The 16,872-nt window shown below is 42.9% G+C and overlaps 1 protein-coding gene and 1 non-coding gene across 4 annotated transcripts in view; both read left to right on the plus strand.

Annotated features, from left to right (window-relative positions):
- Positions 1-16,872, plus strand: part of CTNND2 (catenin delta 2) — a 1,117,159-nt gene that overhangs the window by 1,013,443 nt on the left and 86,844 nt on the right. The window lies entirely within an intron of this gene.
- LOC114118806 (U6 spliceosomal RNA) lies at positions 13,194-13,296 on the plus strand. Its single transcript, XR_003591967.2, has one exon. It is a non-coding gene; the product is annotated as a U6 spliceosomal RNA (small nuclear RNA).

Below are 16,872 nucleotides of genomic sequence, written 5' to 3' on the forward strand. Positions count from 1 at the left end.
CTCTGCTTAAAGACCTCAAAGAAAGGAGGAAAAAAAGAAAAAAAGACCTAACTTTACTTGGACCAGTTCAGTTTTTATTTTAATGCCAAACAGTTTCAGAAAAAAAAGTTTAGAGGAGAGCATGCATTAGAAATGAAATACCTCTCCCAAATACCCCAATTCTTGAGAAATAGAAAAGAGGATTTTAACAGAATCTTGTTTTTTAAATTATGTTCCTTCTGCATGTTAACTGCTATCTTTTCCCCTTACCAGAAGTGGGTGGGTGGGTGGAGGGGGCATTTCATCATGTGGAAATAAGTTGTTATTTTTACTCAGGAATACTAAGAGTAATAGATTAGAAAGTACTTTGAAAGTTTGAAAATGAATACTCTTTTAGCCGTTCTGCCTTGTGTTTGATTGTATTTGATATCCTGGATCTCAAGGAATTGCAGAGCAGACAAGGACACATGTAACTGGGGTAGGGTGTGTGCATAGACCATAAATTGAATGGACCAGTGGTTCTGACCCGGAGGACGCACGAGGCAGTAAGACGAGGAGGAGGCAGGCGCTGAAGAGGGGTGAGGGGTCCAGGCCAGGAAAAGGACACAGCGAGCCCCAGAAGTGTCCAGAGACCCAGAAGGTGATGGCCAATTGGAGGGGCAGCTCCCCCAGCATCTGGGCATCCAGGCCAGGAGCTATAGATTTTGCCACTTGAGAAAAAGCAGGCTTTTTCTTGAGATGCTTTGAGAAGAGAAAGCCCTTCTGCCAGACTGGGATCAAAGAGCAAGAGAATCAGGCAGTTCCCAGAAGTCTCTCCTTAAAAAGTCCTAAGAGTTCTTTCAAAACGCTTAGTTGCAATTTAGAGATTCCTTCACTTAGAACCAAGAAAGTTAACGAAAATTTACCATGTCTGAGACACTCATTTTTTCTAACTTAAAATGAAATTCCCTATTCAATTTTGCATGCGATAACGTCTTTGAACAATGTCAGGTAAAATAGCGGCTTTGGCGCGGAATGATAAAAGACAAACGACTTGTTTCCGAAAACATGTAATATCCTTTGAATCCCACATTTTCTCATCCTGACTATTTAATGTGAGCAACTGAACTTGAGACAGTACAGACCCGGCTGGTGCAGGCATATGGTAATGTACAAGGTGTTGATTTCATTAGGAGTCACTAATATCCCAGCATCAACCTTAGAGGGTATTCAAGGGAGATTAAAGGATAAGAAATTCCCACGGTCCTCATTTGTGGACTTGAACAGTTTAATTTACTCATCAGAGAGTCACAGCTATGAAATGGCACATGGTATTAAACTTTTAAACTGAATATTAACTTCATAGACTAATACTGCCTGGTGTTTCTGTGAGTCAGGTTCATTTATAAGTGACCTTATTACTCTTTTCTTTTGGGGGGAGGCAAGGAGGTTACTTTTTGAAAATTGAAGGATAGTTGATTTACAATACTGTGTTAGTTTCAGGTATACAACAGTCATTCAGTTATACATTTTTTCAGACTCTTTTCTATTTTTAAGTTGTTATGATATCGAATATAGTTTCCTGTGCTATACAGTAGGACCTTGTTGTTTATATATTTTATATAGTAGTATATATTGGTTAATCCCATACTAGGGATTTATCCCTCCTCCACCTTCCCTATTGGTAACCATAAGTTGTTTTCTATGTCTTGAGTCTATTTCTGTTTTATAAATAAAGTCACCTCTATTATATCTTAGATTCTGCATGTAAGGGATACTATATAGTATTTGTCTGATTGACTTCATTTAGCACAATAGTTTCTGGTTCCATCCATGTTGATGTGCATTCTTTTTTATGACTGAGTAATATTCCATTGTATATGCATCCCCATCTTCTTTATCCACTCATCTGCCTATGGACACTTCGGTTGCTTCCATGCCCTGGCATGTAAATAGTGCTATAATGAACACTGGGGTGCATGTATCTTTTCAGATTCGAGTTTTCATCTTTTGAGGGGTTTATGCCCAAGAGTGGGATTGCAGGATCATATCATAGCTCTATTTTTAGTTTTTGGAGGAAGCTCCATTGTAGCTGCACCAGTTTACATTTCCACCAACAGTGTAGGAGGGTTCCCCTTTCTCCTCACCCTCTCCAGCATTTATTATTTGTAGAGCTTTTGATAACTACTATTCTTTTTGAGGAGTTAATGTTGTGAATTATTACTCTTAAGGCTTAGAGTGGGAAAGATTAACCTGTCATATTCTCCTGAAAGGGCTTCCCAGGTGGCTCAGTGGCAAAGAATCTGTCTGCCCGTGCAGGAGACAAGAGTTCAGTCCCTAGATCAGGAAGATCCCCTGGAAAAGGCAGTGGCAACCCACTCCAATATTCTTGCCTGGAGAATCCCATGGACAGAGAAGCCAGGTGGGCTACAGTCCATGGCGTCACAAAAGAGTCAGACATGACTTAGGAATTAACAACAGTTCTGACTGGTGTGAGGTGACACCCCATTGTGGTTTTGATTTTTATTTCTCTAATAATTAGTGATGTTGAGTGTCATTTCATGGGCCTGTTGGCCATCTGTATGTCTTCTTTGGATAAACATCTATTTAGCCACCTTGTCACTCTTAAAATGTTAGAATAGAGGGTGTGTGTGAGAGATGACCCACAGGCTCTCACCAGCAAATCATTTTGGACCAAGGGGTCTCCTGCAGGAAACAGTGCCTCAACTCACTTCCTCAGACCACAGCTCCCCACACATGGGTCGCAGAGTGTGCTGAATCTTGGATGTGCTTAGGCCGCAGGAAGGTCTGGGAAGCAAACACCGAGATCTGTAGCCCCCAGCAGGGCTCAGCTCTGACCCCAGGATGTGTTAGCATTTTCTACATGCTGAGGAAACAGTTTAGAAATTCTGTCCGATAGAAGCCTCCCACCTGCACAGCCCAACATGAGACACCCGCTTTCTGTCATTCTATCTGAAACTCAGAAGTTTAACTTTCAGGTCATCCTCCCCTTTGCTCTTCATTCTAACCCAAACTGTAGTTTTGTATTTGCCCTCATTCTCCCAGAAATGGAAAATGAACAGAAATGGATACTCTGGGGGGTGGGGGAGCTTTCTTTCTTTTCTTTATCCTTAGACGGGAAACCCATCGGGATGTCTTGTTGATACTTCTTCAGGGAGTTGTTGCTGTTTTTTTTTTTTTTTTCAGTTCATTTCTCTTCATATGTACTTCCCCTTTCAAGTTCAGCCTGCAGCATGGTGAGTCCAGGACATGCCCATGGTCTCTTGCCTGGATCACTATGTCGCTCTCACCCTTTCTGTGTTCCCACCATTAAATCACAGCTGCCACCTTAATAATCTTTGTAAAGTCCTCCAGTAGAGGAATATTCAGTGTTTCCGTGATATGAATGACACAAAGTGAACTCTGCTGCCTGATTTTATTTTTCAATAAAGCAGTTTGTATTAAGGCTCCTCCAAGAGTCTCCATACTTCCTAGTGTGGACATGTCTCTCTTAATCATACTCAAACCTGCAAAGCATGTGAAATACTCATATATCATGGTTTCTAAGAGAAAACTTTCCTCATTTTCTTGCTTTCTTTTCCTTTGTCTTTTTCTCCTGTACTCTACTTCAAGGCTCTGTTCTGGGTCAATCCTCTGTAAAGCTTATCATATCACTTCTTTATTTCTTAAATTTCATTTTCCAGTTCCAGAACTCCCCCATGGTTCTTTCTTATAGTTTCCAGTTCTCTGCTGATTTTTTTTTTTTTTTTGGATGCATGTTGTCCATTTCCCCACTCGATACTTAGCATTTGTGTAGTAGTTAAGCTCCTTGTCTGTTATTCTGCTATCTGGTTATTTGTGGATTTGCCTGTATTGACTGTCCTTTCTCTTAATTTTCAGTCATATTTTCTTGCTCCTTTGCATGTCTTGTGATTTCTTATTTATGCTAGATATTATGTCTTAAAATAGTAGAGTTGTAGGTAATACATACCCCACCAAAGCACCCCATTACTTCCATTAGTCTGCTAAGGTGGAGGGCTGAGTTAATCTAATGTGTATTTTAACTGTACCTGGACTTTAGTTAAAGTCAGCTTTTAGCACTGCGTTCAAATGTTTCAAGAGCATGATCAGTATTTAAGCACCGGTTAGTTGGTTTGAGAAGCGGAGCACACACAAATTCTGAATATTTCTCTGTGCATCACAGCCCAGCCCTGCGTTTCTCAGTCAGAGGAGATGTCTAGATCTCTGCACTGTCTACCTTTTTCAGACCTTAAGCAATTTTACCCTGAGAGTGTGTATCCAACCCCAGTACTTGTGGTTCCTTAGGTCACAGCCATCCTCTCAGCCGGGCTCTCTCCCCACTGTCCCTGCTCTTACCCTTCTCTTTCCACATGAGCTTTTCTATCCCCAGTTCCCACAGTTGCCCTTTCAACACTTCCCTTTGATCCAGTGCTTACCCATCCTCTAAGACAAATTCAGGTTCCACCCCCTTTATTTCCCTTTTTTAGAAAAAAAATTATTTTAATTGGAGGCTAATTACTTTACAGTATTGTGGTGGTTTTTGCCATGCATCGACATGAATCAGTCACGGGTGTACATGTGTCCCCCATCCCGAACGCTGCTCCCCACCCCATCCCCCCAGGTTGTCCCAGAGCACCAGCTTTGAGAGTCCTGCTTCGTGCATCAAACTTGCACTGGCCATCTGTTTTACATATGGTAACGTACATGTATCAGTGCTATTCTCTCAAATCATCTCGCCCTCCCCATCTCCCAGAGTCCAGAAGTCTGTTCCTTACATCTGTGTCTCTTTTGCTGCCTTGCATATAGAGTGAAGTAAGTCAGAAAGAGAAACACCAATACAGTATATTATCGCATATATATGGAATTTAGAAAGATGGAAACGGCAGATCCTATATGCAAGATTCCACCACTTTTACAAAGCTTCCCTGAGAACCCTGTGTTTAGTTTTGTGCTCTCTATGTGTTGATCAACATATTCCCCCAAATTTAGCACATAAAGAATATTGGGTACAAGACCCATATGAGTGCACAGCGCTTCAGATGCAGGAGTGTCATCTCACCCAAGCTGATAGCTCTTTAGGAACAGGGACAAACATCTTTCTCTGTTTTCTTTTCTTTTTTCTTTTCTTTTTTTTTTTTTTGCTTCTTTTGAAAGTCCTCACAATGCCTCGAATTCTGTGAACGTGATCACAGCCACAGAGAGGTATTGCATCGTTCTGCTAGAATATGAGCTCCAGGGGAGCCGGGGGGAGACACTTATTGCTGCTGAAAGCCCCAGAACAGGGCTGTTCCAACATCTAGCAGATACTTAAGAGGTTTCATTTGAATGCACAATAGATTGAAGTCATAATATTGTGGTTTCAGCAACTAAATTCCCATTGTTATTTGTCAATTTACCTGATTATTCAATATTGGTTTGGGGTGATAACCTATAGCATAACATCTTTGACAAATGAGACCTACAAGTAAGTAAGTAAGTAAGTGGAGAAGGAAATGGCAACCCACTCCAGCATTCTTGCCTGGAGAATCCCATGGACAGAGGAGCCTGGCGGGCTACAGTCCATGGAGTTGCAAAGAGCTGGACATGACTGAGGAGCTAACACTTACTTACTTGCCGACTCTCACTCTCTTTCCTCACCTTGAACACAGCATCAGCACTGCATTCCTAAATCTAGAGGTCCAAGCCTTATTTTTGCTATGTGAACCAAAGCAGATGAAAAGCACTTTTTCAGACCGTGATTCTTTGGTTGCAGTTGTATCCTGGAGCCACCCAAGCCCATCCCCAGAGACACTCAGTTATTAGCACTTATCTTTAAGCTTCCTGGGGGTTGTAATATCTAGCCAGGGTTGAGAACTACTGCTTGCAAGCTCCGTAAGACCCATCAGAAATAAAAACAGCCTGCTAATCTGGAAAACTATCTTCTCCTAATTTTAAAATGTTTCATAATGACTACGGTCTAAACCTGAGGTCATTATCCCCTGAGTATTTTTCTCTGAGACATTTTCTTTCTTTGATTGCAAGAGACACAGACATTTTTTTTCCAACAATGATTCTGATTCAAGCTTCCTCCTTACATTATTGGATGTAATAATAATGACTTTGAAATAGCTGATTTCAGTTAACATTGCCACTAAGGCGACTGATAGCTGGAGTCAAAACAAAGCATGAATTCTTGCAAATGCATAGGCTTCCCAGGTGGGGTTAGTGGTAAAGAACCTGCTTGCAGGAGACCTAAGAGATGTGGGTTCGATCCCTGGGTCAGGAAGATTCCCTAGAGGAGGAGCTGGCAACCTGCACCAGTATTCTTGCCTGGATAATCCCATGGACACAGGAGCCTGGCGAGCTACAATCCATGGGATCACAAAGAGTCGGACAGACTGAAGCAACTTAGCACAACACATCAGCTATTTGTTGTTGGATAATCTTTCATAACACACATGTAGTTGAACAAGTCATGACTCTCTTCAGTTTGACAAAGGATTCTAACCTTACTTTTCCATTTAATAAAGCCCCTTATGATGAAAGACTAGTTGAATCATGAGGATGAGTGCAAAGAGCTGTTGCTGCTGATGCTGCTGCTAAGTCACTTTAGTTGTGTCCGACTCTGTGCGACCCCATAGACGGCAGCCCACCAGGGTCTCCTGTCCCTGGGATTCTCTCGGCAAAAACACTGGAGTGGGTTGCCATTTCCTTCTCCAATGCATGAAAGTGAAAAGTAGAAGTGAAGTCGCTCAGTCGTGTCCGACTCCTAGCGACCCCATGGACTGCAGGCCACCAGGCCCCTCCGTCCATGGGATTTTCCAGGCAAGAGTACTGGAGTGGGGTGCCATTGCCTTCTCCAAAAGAGCTGTTAAAAACATCAAATTCAAGTGTAAGGCTGACGATAGCACTCAGGACTGAGAAGACTACAAGGACTGTCTCGGTTTTTCTGATAGCGGTTGGGTGTCCCCTTGGGACCACCCTTCCCCACTCAGGGTGTCTGAGTTCTCCATCATTGGGGAAGCCTGCAAGTGTTGAAGGAAAAAAATGACCACAGGGTACCAATGAGCAAGCAAAGAAGAAGAACAATAAATAGAAAATATACAAATTAATACTTTGAGATATAACCCTGCCTCAAAAGCATCCTTCAAAAAATGAGAGTGTTAGCATTACCTTTTCTGAGAGCTGCTTTTTCCTGAGCTGAAGCTATTTATCACTTCTCAAATATACTCTCGTTGGCTGCTACCTTATACCTCTGCCTGGATGATTTATTAAAATGTGTTTTCTTTGATATGCAGAGGTGATGCTAGGCAGTGTGTGCTTTAAGTTGCTTTCAAATCTGAGGTCTCTGGGGTTTGGTGTGAAGGCTGCATCAGCTAAGGGGAGAAGCTAATGGCTTCCCTTGAGGATCCCACCTTTGACCTTGATTTCTTGGCAGGATGCTAATCTACTGAACTAAGGAATGTTGGGCAATAGGGAGACGAGGGAGTCAGTCCGTTGGCTTCATTGCACATTCCTCATTTGACCTGATGCTGTATATCCCGGTGTTACACACACCTTCCTCTGTGACACCTCGCTCACTTACTCCAAGAAGCAATACTGCTCCCTTCTCACCAGTTCTCGCTACTGGTCCAGGCTGGGGGAGGAGAGGTAGGAGATACAAAGAGGTAGCATGGGTGATGAATATTGACAAGGATAATTCTTGAATGAAGGTACAGGGTACTGTTTCTGAAGCATCATTATAGAGGGAAGTAGAGGAATTGTTCAGTTACCTATTTTCCATGATGCAAAGGACCACAACTAAACTAAAAACCTTTGAATTAGAAATCAGAGCACCTCTCTGGGTCAATATTTTAAATGGTAAGCAAGTGACTGTGCTATGCTACTCAGCTGGATAGTAATGATCTGTGCGCAACAGACAATGAATGCCAAGTATTCCATAATTGAGTACAATTTGCAAGGAAGCCCATCTTAAAAGGGTAAGTGACCTCCTATGTGTAAACAGGATTGCATCCATGGTAATTAGACACAAATGGGAAGGACAGACTGGCTGAGTCAGGCTTTGTCTTCTTCCCACGTCTGCTTAAGGCAGCACGTTCAGCTGCCCTGCTTTTCAGCTTCCCAGCTGGCTCTCAGAGTCACCCCCAACCAGCTGAGCAGGTGGGCCCTGGGCAGGATGGAGCAGAGGATTTAGGGATTTGGAGAGCAGTATCGGGGAGGAAAACCAAAACCACAGACGAGAGACAATACCGTTGACAGCAACAACCACAGCTCTGACCCAGGCGGCATCTGGGAGCCACCCGCTCCTGCTTCTGGAAGGAGGCTGAGGGCCTGGCTTCCACCGGATACAGAATAAACAAATGGCAGCTGCCTAGAATACCAGTTAGTCTAACTAGACAAACAAATCGGTGAGTCCGGCTGTTTGGGCATCTTCTTTGGGAAAATGTCTATTTAGACCATTTTTAAGCAGGATGGACTCAGGGAATGTTTGCCACTCAGGAGCAGGGAGGGGCTTGACTTTGTCCAGTGAACATGCATACGGGTGGGTTTTCAAGCAGACCAGCTTTATTGGAAGAGTGCATAGGGGAGGCAAGGATCTGAAAAATGGAGCCCCCGAAAATCTCAAGCCCTGCGTTCCCTCAGAGAATCTTCACAAAGTCCCCAGGCACGTAGGACCCAGTTTGGAGACCTCTGTCGCAGGGTAGCCTGACCCTGGCGGACTCTAGATATGACCTTCCCATTGCTCCCACCTGGCCAGGGGTGGATGCTAGGAGAATGTGCTTCTCTGATGGATTTGCTGTGTTTTGACAAGCTGTTTCCTCACACTCCATTTTTGAGCTGCGGTTCCCTAGGGGCAGCTTTACCACATAGAGAAAAGCAGCCAACTGCATGCTGAGAAACACCAGGCAAGATTTAAGGATTACATTGGAAGCTAATTAAGACTACAGTATGAATTTTATGCTCAATCATAATTTCTTATCTACATAGAAAGTATCATTATTGAGACAATAAGCAGAGTATTTGAAACTTCCTGGGGACTAATTAAATAGAAAGAAGTCTGGCTCTCAGACTGGAAGCTCCACAATTCAGTCCTCATACCATAATTGTCTCATGTGATGGTTTAATACAGTTGCCAAGATATTGTACTAAGAAATAGCTGGATGCTTCAAGGGGTGAGCATAATTCTCTCCTTGTCTGCTGACTTTGGAAATGTGGAAATAATTATCTCCTCATTCATCATTTGGCCAATATTTATCATGGCATCAATCCCATCAGTCCCATCACTTCATGGCAAATAGATGGGGAAAAAGTGGAAACAGTGACAGATTTTATTTTCTTGGGCTCCAAAATCACTAAGGATGGTGACTGCAGCCATGAAATTAAAAGACACTCACTCCTTGGAAGGAAAGCTATGGCAAACCTAGACAGCTTATTAAAAAGCAGAGACATTACTTTGCCAAGAAAGGTCCATCTAGTCAAAGTCATGATTTTTCCAGTAGTCTTGTATGGATGTGAGAGTTGGACGTAAAGAAGGCTGAGTGCTGCAGAACTGATGCTTTTGAACTGTGGTGTTGGAGAAGACTCTTGAGAGTCCTTTGGACTGCAAGAAGATCCAACCAGGCAATTTTACAGGAAATCAACCCTGAATATTCATTGGAAGGACTGATGCTGAAGCTGAAGCTCCAACGCTTTGGTGACCTGATATGAAGACTCACTGGAAAAGACGCTGATGCTGGGAAAGATTGAAGGCAAAAAGAGAAGGTGGTGGCAAAGGATGAGATGGTTAGATGGCATCTCTGACTTAATGGACATGAGTTTGAACGAGCTCAGAGAGATAGTGAAGGACAGGGAAGCTTAGCGTACTTCAGTCCATGGGGTTGCAAAGAGTCTGTCTCGACTTAGTGACTGAACAACAACAAATTGTTTGCCTACTATGTGCTCATTCCAGTAGAGCATCAAAGTTCCTGCCTCCTGGACTGTATGGTCCAAGAATGCAAACAGTTACAAAAGGAAGCAAACAGTATTCACCTTCTGTGTTGGATATGCCCAAAATAGTTTACAGGATTAGAGTGTAACAAGGGGAGGAAACTGTTGAGTGAGTGGTCAGGAAAGGCCTCTACCAGGTGACACCCAAGCAAATCCTCAGTGATGGACAAGGGCCGGATGTTAAACTATCCGGAGAAAGAGTTTTCTGGGCAAAAGAAGTAGCAGAACAAAAACTGTGCTCAGAAGGGAGCTCAGCATGTGCCTAAGGTGGTGAGAAGGTCAGTATTTTACAAAGAGTAAATGAGGCAGGAGCAGTTGGAGGTGGTGACAGTGAGTGAAAAGAAACCTTTAAGCCTAGGGAGGGTACCTGAAGATTTTTGGCTGTATGAACATGATGGGATTTATGGTCCTTGAAGTCCTCTCTGGTTGCCGGTCAGAGACCAGACTGTCGGAAAGCAAGAAGGTCAGTGAGGACTTGACTTCAGAGTCTGGGAAGGAGATCATGGTATCATGTTCCAGAGCTGTAGCAAAGGGGGAGGAGCCAGCAGACCTCAATGAATGGGACTCAAAACACTATAGATAGGAAAGGGAAACTGAACACAAGCTCATAGAATCAGGAGTTTTGTTGAGGGCTGAAAGTTTGAAATGTCTGTTAGATACAAAAGAGGAAATGCCCGGTAGAAAATGGAGGAGATCAGTTATGATACTCATAGCTGATATATTCATAGGTGTATCATCAGTGGGGGAAAAAAGATATTTAAAGTCATGGTCTAATTATTTTAATTCCCTAAATGCAGAAGCAGCTACAGGAAGCCTAATCCAAAAATAAAATGCCTAGCCACAGGTGGACAGGCATTTCTTGGCTCATTAACTAAAGATAGGTTTCTTCCATAATTGTATTCTTTCTTTTCCCCTTTGAGTAAGACAGACAAGAGAGAGTATTGTTTCTTTTGTGAGTGCTACTGACAAACATAAGACCATATGCATTCAAATAATTTTAGAATTATCTGTAGGTCATATTTGTGGAGCACTTTGGAGTTTGTCTTACTTGTTTAGGGACAGTAAGTAGAGCTTATTCATACACAACTTCCCCGGTAGCCCAGTGGTAAAGAATCTGCCTGAGATGTAGGGAAACACATTAGGAGCTGCCTGTCTGATTCCTGGGTCCAGAAGACACTGGAGCAGGAAATGACAACCCACTCCAGTATTCTTGCCTGGAAAATCCCAGGGACAGAGGTGCCTGGCGGTGCCCAAGCCTACAGTCCTTGGGATCGCAAAGAGTCGAACATGACTTAGCAACTAAACACACACAACATTCAACTGCTGTTGAGGTATCAGGCCTATAGATCCACCCCAGGAGAAAACATAGCGGTGGGGTGGGGAGAGGGTCGGTCAGTTGAGATTGATGAGCAGTGTGGATTTCCATCCACTGGTCTAGACTCTCTCCTTGGGTATTATTTGCTTTGCTTTTATTTCCTAAAGCTCTTTATTCTGCATAGTAACATTTTACTACTGAAATTTTCATCTATCAAGTAATTTGTGTGTGTGTGTAGTCATCCCTTATCATAGTGCTTCTGGGAATCAATGAATCCCTACGAATAAGAGAGTATACCTACTCATTCTGTCTTGTTCAGTTTTCCATATGGCAGAAATTGTTTTAGGGATGCATATGTGAAATGCCAAGTTATTTATCTGTGTAGTATATTTTAATGAAAATGAATGGAAATGCTTCTTTGCTAGTACATTTATAAACTCAGCCAGAGTAGCTACCTCCCCTTGATATCATCCATACAAACGGTCTGGTAGTGAACTTATCTTCCATTTTTCGCTTATGTGCAGGTCTTAGCAGGAGAGTTTGTCAAACATTTAGAAGTGAGAATAACCTACAGTGACAGAAATGCTTCCAAGAGATATAAATCTAATTGATAGAAGACCACTGGAGACACTTGTAGCCAAGCTTACCTTATTTGGCAGGAAAAATATATATCTTTTGCTTCTTCTTTCTTTTGCAATTTTAAGTAAGGTTCAACTAAATTATAGTTCTCTTTATAGATAGATAGATAGAGATGGGTACAGATATAGATAGAGATGACTTCTGTTGTAGTCCAGTGGTTAAGAATCTGTCTCCCAGTACAGGAGACACAGGAGATGTGGGTTCGATCCCCGGCTCAGGAAGATCCCCTGGAGGAGGAAATGGCAACCCACTCCAGTATTCTTGCCTAGAGAATCCCATAAACAGAGGCACCTGGTGGGCTACAGTCCTTGGGGTCACAAACAGTCGGACGTGACTGAGGCACTGAGCCCACACACGTGGATATAGATATTGATATCGGAAGCAGAGAGTTTTGTGACTTTTTCTTATAAATTGAGTACTGTTTTCATTCATTTGAATTTTAGCTGACTGTGGGTGAATGATTTTCTTAATATTATATGTAACTGGGTTTTGTAGGCCACCAGAGTTTCTGTAAGCAATGTGATTTTTATCCCCAGGCCATTTTGAGAGATTCATGTGACGCAGGCAAAAATGGGAAGTCACGGTGGTTCTGCTTCCAAATTCCCAACAGCATCTGCACGTTTGTTTGCTCATAATTGAGACCCAGCTCTGTAGTACTGATAGTCCACACAGCCCACCCCTTAAGCAGTCCATATTCTCCCTGTAAGCTTTCTGCATCCTCTAGTTTCCTAGCTGCTCCATGAATGAGGCTGTTCGCTGGTCTTCATAGCACCCTTAGACAGCTGCCATATACCAAGAGGCTGGAAGGAGGGTGTTGGCAGAGGCATGTGGTTTACTGTAACGCAGGTTAAAGGATAAAGTCATAAGTATATAGATAAACATATGTCACAGCAATACAGCCCAAGCAGGGACTCCACACACCAAGATTAATTGAGAAAGGTTCAACATGGAATCACCTTTGGGAACAGCCTGGACACACATCCTGACTTGACCCCAGACTTCTTAAGGCCAAGTCTCTGGTATGGAGCCTGGTCATCTCTCTGTCTCCAAAGCTCCACAGGCAGTTCTAACACCAGTTAGGGCAGAGATCCTGTTCACTCTACTGTGTTAGTTAGCTCCCACTAAGCCAGCGATTTCCTCTTACGAACACATACTGCCCTTTTCATGTTTGCTGAGCCACTTTGCACTGAACCCTAAATGTTTATTTACTAAAGGGCATTAGTATCTTCAGAAGACTTAGGTCAAGTGCCACTAAGGTTGTTCAAGGAGCCCATGAATTCAAAATACAGAAGCAGTGCCCACTTCTGCAATACACGCACTAAAACTGAAATGATACAGAGATTAGCTGGCCCTTGTGCGAGGATGAGACACAAATTAGTGAAGAATTTCTTATTTTTGTAGAAGAAAACATGGTTACCAAAGGGGAAGTGGTGGAGGGACAAACGGGGAGTATGGGATTAGCAGTTGCATACTGCCATGTGTGAAATAGATAAACAGTGAGGATTTGCTGTGTCACAGAGGGAACTATAGTTGTCTTGTAATATCTTGTAATAACCTATAATGGAAAACAATTGAAAAAAGGAAAATATGTATCACAAAATCACTTTGCTATAACCTGAAACTAACACAAATTGTGAATCAACTGTAATTCAATTTTAAAAAGAAACTTAAAAGAAGAAAAATTTAAGAGACTGATTGACCAACTGTAACATATGGGTCTTATTAAAACAAAATGTAAAAAAACTAAAAACAATGAAACAATCAGGGACTTTGAAAAAAAAATACAAACAAGTTAGAGAGGAAATGTCATTATTTTGAAATAAGGTGATGACATCACCGACTGGATGGACAAGAGTTTGAACAAGCTCCAAGAGTTGGTGATAGACAGGGAAGCCTGGCTTGAGGCTGTCCATGGGGTCACAAAGAGTCGGACACTACCGAGCGACTGACCTGAACTGATATAAACTACATTAGATTCTACACCACATTAAATATAGGAGTAAAACTAAACTTTTCCCAGATTCATTTAAATTTATTCTGCCTCTCGCTGGTCAATATTTCTTTCCTTAAATTTTACTGGATTATAATTGATTTACATACAGTATTGTGTTAGTTTCAGATATACAGCAAAGTGATCCACTTCTACATGTGTTCATTCATTTTCAGATTCTTTTCTCATATAGGTTATAACAGAATATTGAGTTCCCTGTGTTACACAGTAGGCCCTTGTTAGTTACCTATCTTATATATAGTTAGTAGTGTGTGTATGTTAATCCCAAGCTCTTAATTTATCCCTCTCTCCCCACATTCCCCCTTTGGTAACCATAAGTTTTTCAATATCTGTAAGTCTGTTTTTTAGTATTTCTTTAGTAATAACCCAAGTTAGCTCAGTGACTGATATTCCCTAAGTGGTAACCATATTAAAGGCTTCATGCTAGGTGCTGTGATTGAAAAAGTGTTAGTCGCTCAGTCATGTCCCACTCTTTGCGACCCCATGGACCGTAGCGCACCAGGCTCCCCTGTCCATGGAATTCTCCCAGCAAGAATACTGGAGTAGGTTACTGCTCCCTTCTCCAAAGAATCTTCCCAACCCAAGGATCAAACCTGGGTCTCCTGCATTGCAAGCAGATTCTTTACATCTGAGCCACCCGGGAGGCTATGATTCAAAGATGGCATTTATTTAAATTCTCAAAAGAAGATTCACTAATAATATTGAGATGTGAAGGACTTATTCTCAGAGATAAAACTTGTTGCTCAGATACCTAATTTTTTTTTTTTTTAGTTCTACCAGTTTATTGCTCCCAACCCATCTCCCTCCACCCTCATGCAGGGCGCTCAGTCATGTAACCCCATGGACTGCAGCCCGCCAGGCTCCTCTGTCCATGGACTTTTTCAGGCAAGAATACTGAAGTGGGTTGCCATTTCCTTCTCCAAGGCACCTAATTTTGATTCCAGGATATTCTTAGCAAAGGCAGAATTGTGGGAGATAACCCAGTCCTAGCTCCATGGCCTAGGGTCCCCAGCCCAGAACCCAATCTTCAAGAGCTGGTGTGTCTAAGAACCCACACGACCACTTGTGCTGTGACCTTGGGCACCAACTTCTTCCTGCAGCCAGGAAACCAGCTCAACGGCAACTTGGTGGTGCAGTTGCCCTCCCATCGGTGAGCCCACCGTGAGCCCTGTCTGGCCAGGCAGTAGTGGCATTCCTCTCTGTGGTCCTGATGCATATCACCATCCCTAGCAGTCTCACATGTGGGCCAGTAGCAGTTCAATCTCTCCAGCCTTTGCTCTTCATTACATGGGTATTCTTTCTCCAAAGCCAAAAGACTGCTTAGTATGGTACCACCCAGCACAGTCAACCTCTAAAACAGCCACCACTGGCTTGCCTCGATATACCCAGCAACTGGCTTCAGATCAGATTGTGGGAGAAAAACTTTTCTACCAACTTGGGGCTTAGTGGTCAGGGGCAACGAGAGGGAATGCGAGTTAATTGACAATGGAGTCGCAGGAGAAAAGAGAGTATCTATTCACATACATGCAGGGTACTCAATAATGTGAGTAATTCACTGAACAACCAAGAGTAATGGTTTATATTTCAGCATAATAGTGGAAAGAAGGAGGAAACGGAGCTTCTGGGGGAATAAATGGAGGGTCTGACAGCTTCTGTAACGTGTATATAGGCAGTTTCTCATCGCCATGCTAATGGTCATTCTCCTTCTTGGCTGGAAGCTCCCCAGAGAGAGGATTGATGGCAGCTTCCTTCTCAAGAAAGAAGCTCTGTGATTAGTCAGATAAGGGGGGCTCCAAAAGGCTTGTCTCTGAATCCCACATGCCTCCCGTTTAAAATAATCTTTATGTCATTCTGCTGTGTCCCTTTAATATTGTCGTAGTATTTGTTTAGGGAGCCGTACTTGTAGCTCCAGTTCCTATGTCCTTAATCCCATTTTCTCAGACCTTTCCACTTCATTCATTCCTCAGTCAAGCCTATGGTGGGAGAGAGATGATTTAGGTCTTGCCAGACCTCAAGCCAGGCTTCCCAGGTGGCACTAGTGGAAACCTGCCTACCAGTTCAGGAGGCATAAGAGATGTGGGTTCAATCCCTGGGTTGGGAAGATCCCCTGGAGGAGGAAATGGCAACCCATGACAGTTTTCTTGCCTGGAGAATCCCATGGACAGAGGAACCTGGTGGGCTACAATCCATAGGGTCACAAAGAGTTGGACACGACTGAAGCAACTTAGCACACATGCACAGACCTCAAGCCAGCATTCATGTGACAGGTGGCAGCTCTGATGGTTCTCATCACTAAAGCTTCAGGCAGCCAAGTAGCTGTTAGGAAACCCATGCCTTCTCTCAAAAACCAATTCAAAGCTCTCAGTCTACTGATGAACCTTGGAGAGTACGTTAAAAGTAATACACCAAAAATAGACTATATGATGTGAAGGCAATGTCACTACTTTTTGGATACATGTAAACACAGAACTAACTGGGACCACTTAGTGTGGGGCAAGGCTTCCCTAGTGGCTTAGTGGTAAAGACTCCACCTTCAATGCAGGGAGATGCAGAGGATGCGAGTTCGATCCCTGGGTCAGGAAGATCCCCTGGAGGAGGAAATGGCAACCCACTCCAGTATTCTTGCCTGGGAAATCCCATGGACAGAGGACCTGGCAGGCTACCGTCCATGGGGTCACAGAAGAGTCAGACAGGAATTAGTGACTAAACAGCAGAGTGGTGCAAATAGCTCTTTATGATAATATTCTTTTAATACAGAAAAATAAATGATGCCTCTCACAGAGACCCTGAATCATCTACAAAATGCTGAATTGTATATACTGTGTAGAAAGCCTACAACTTTAACAAACTTCACTCACAGCAGAGCCAGACCAAGGGTGAGTTTTCTTTCCAAGGGAGGAAACAGTGATTCAGAGGATAGGAGGTGGGCCTGAGAGTTGATACATGTGGGCTGGAACCATGA

The sequence above is a fragment of the Ovis aries genome, chromosome 16 (genome assembly GCF_016772045.2).
Source record: "Ovis aries strain OAR_USU_Benz2616 breed Rambouillet chromosome 16, ARS-UI_Ramb_v3.0, whole genome shotgun sequence".
Classification (NCBI taxonomy): Eukaryota; Metazoa; Chordata; class Mammalia; order Artiodactyla; family Bovidae; genus Ovis; species Ovis aries.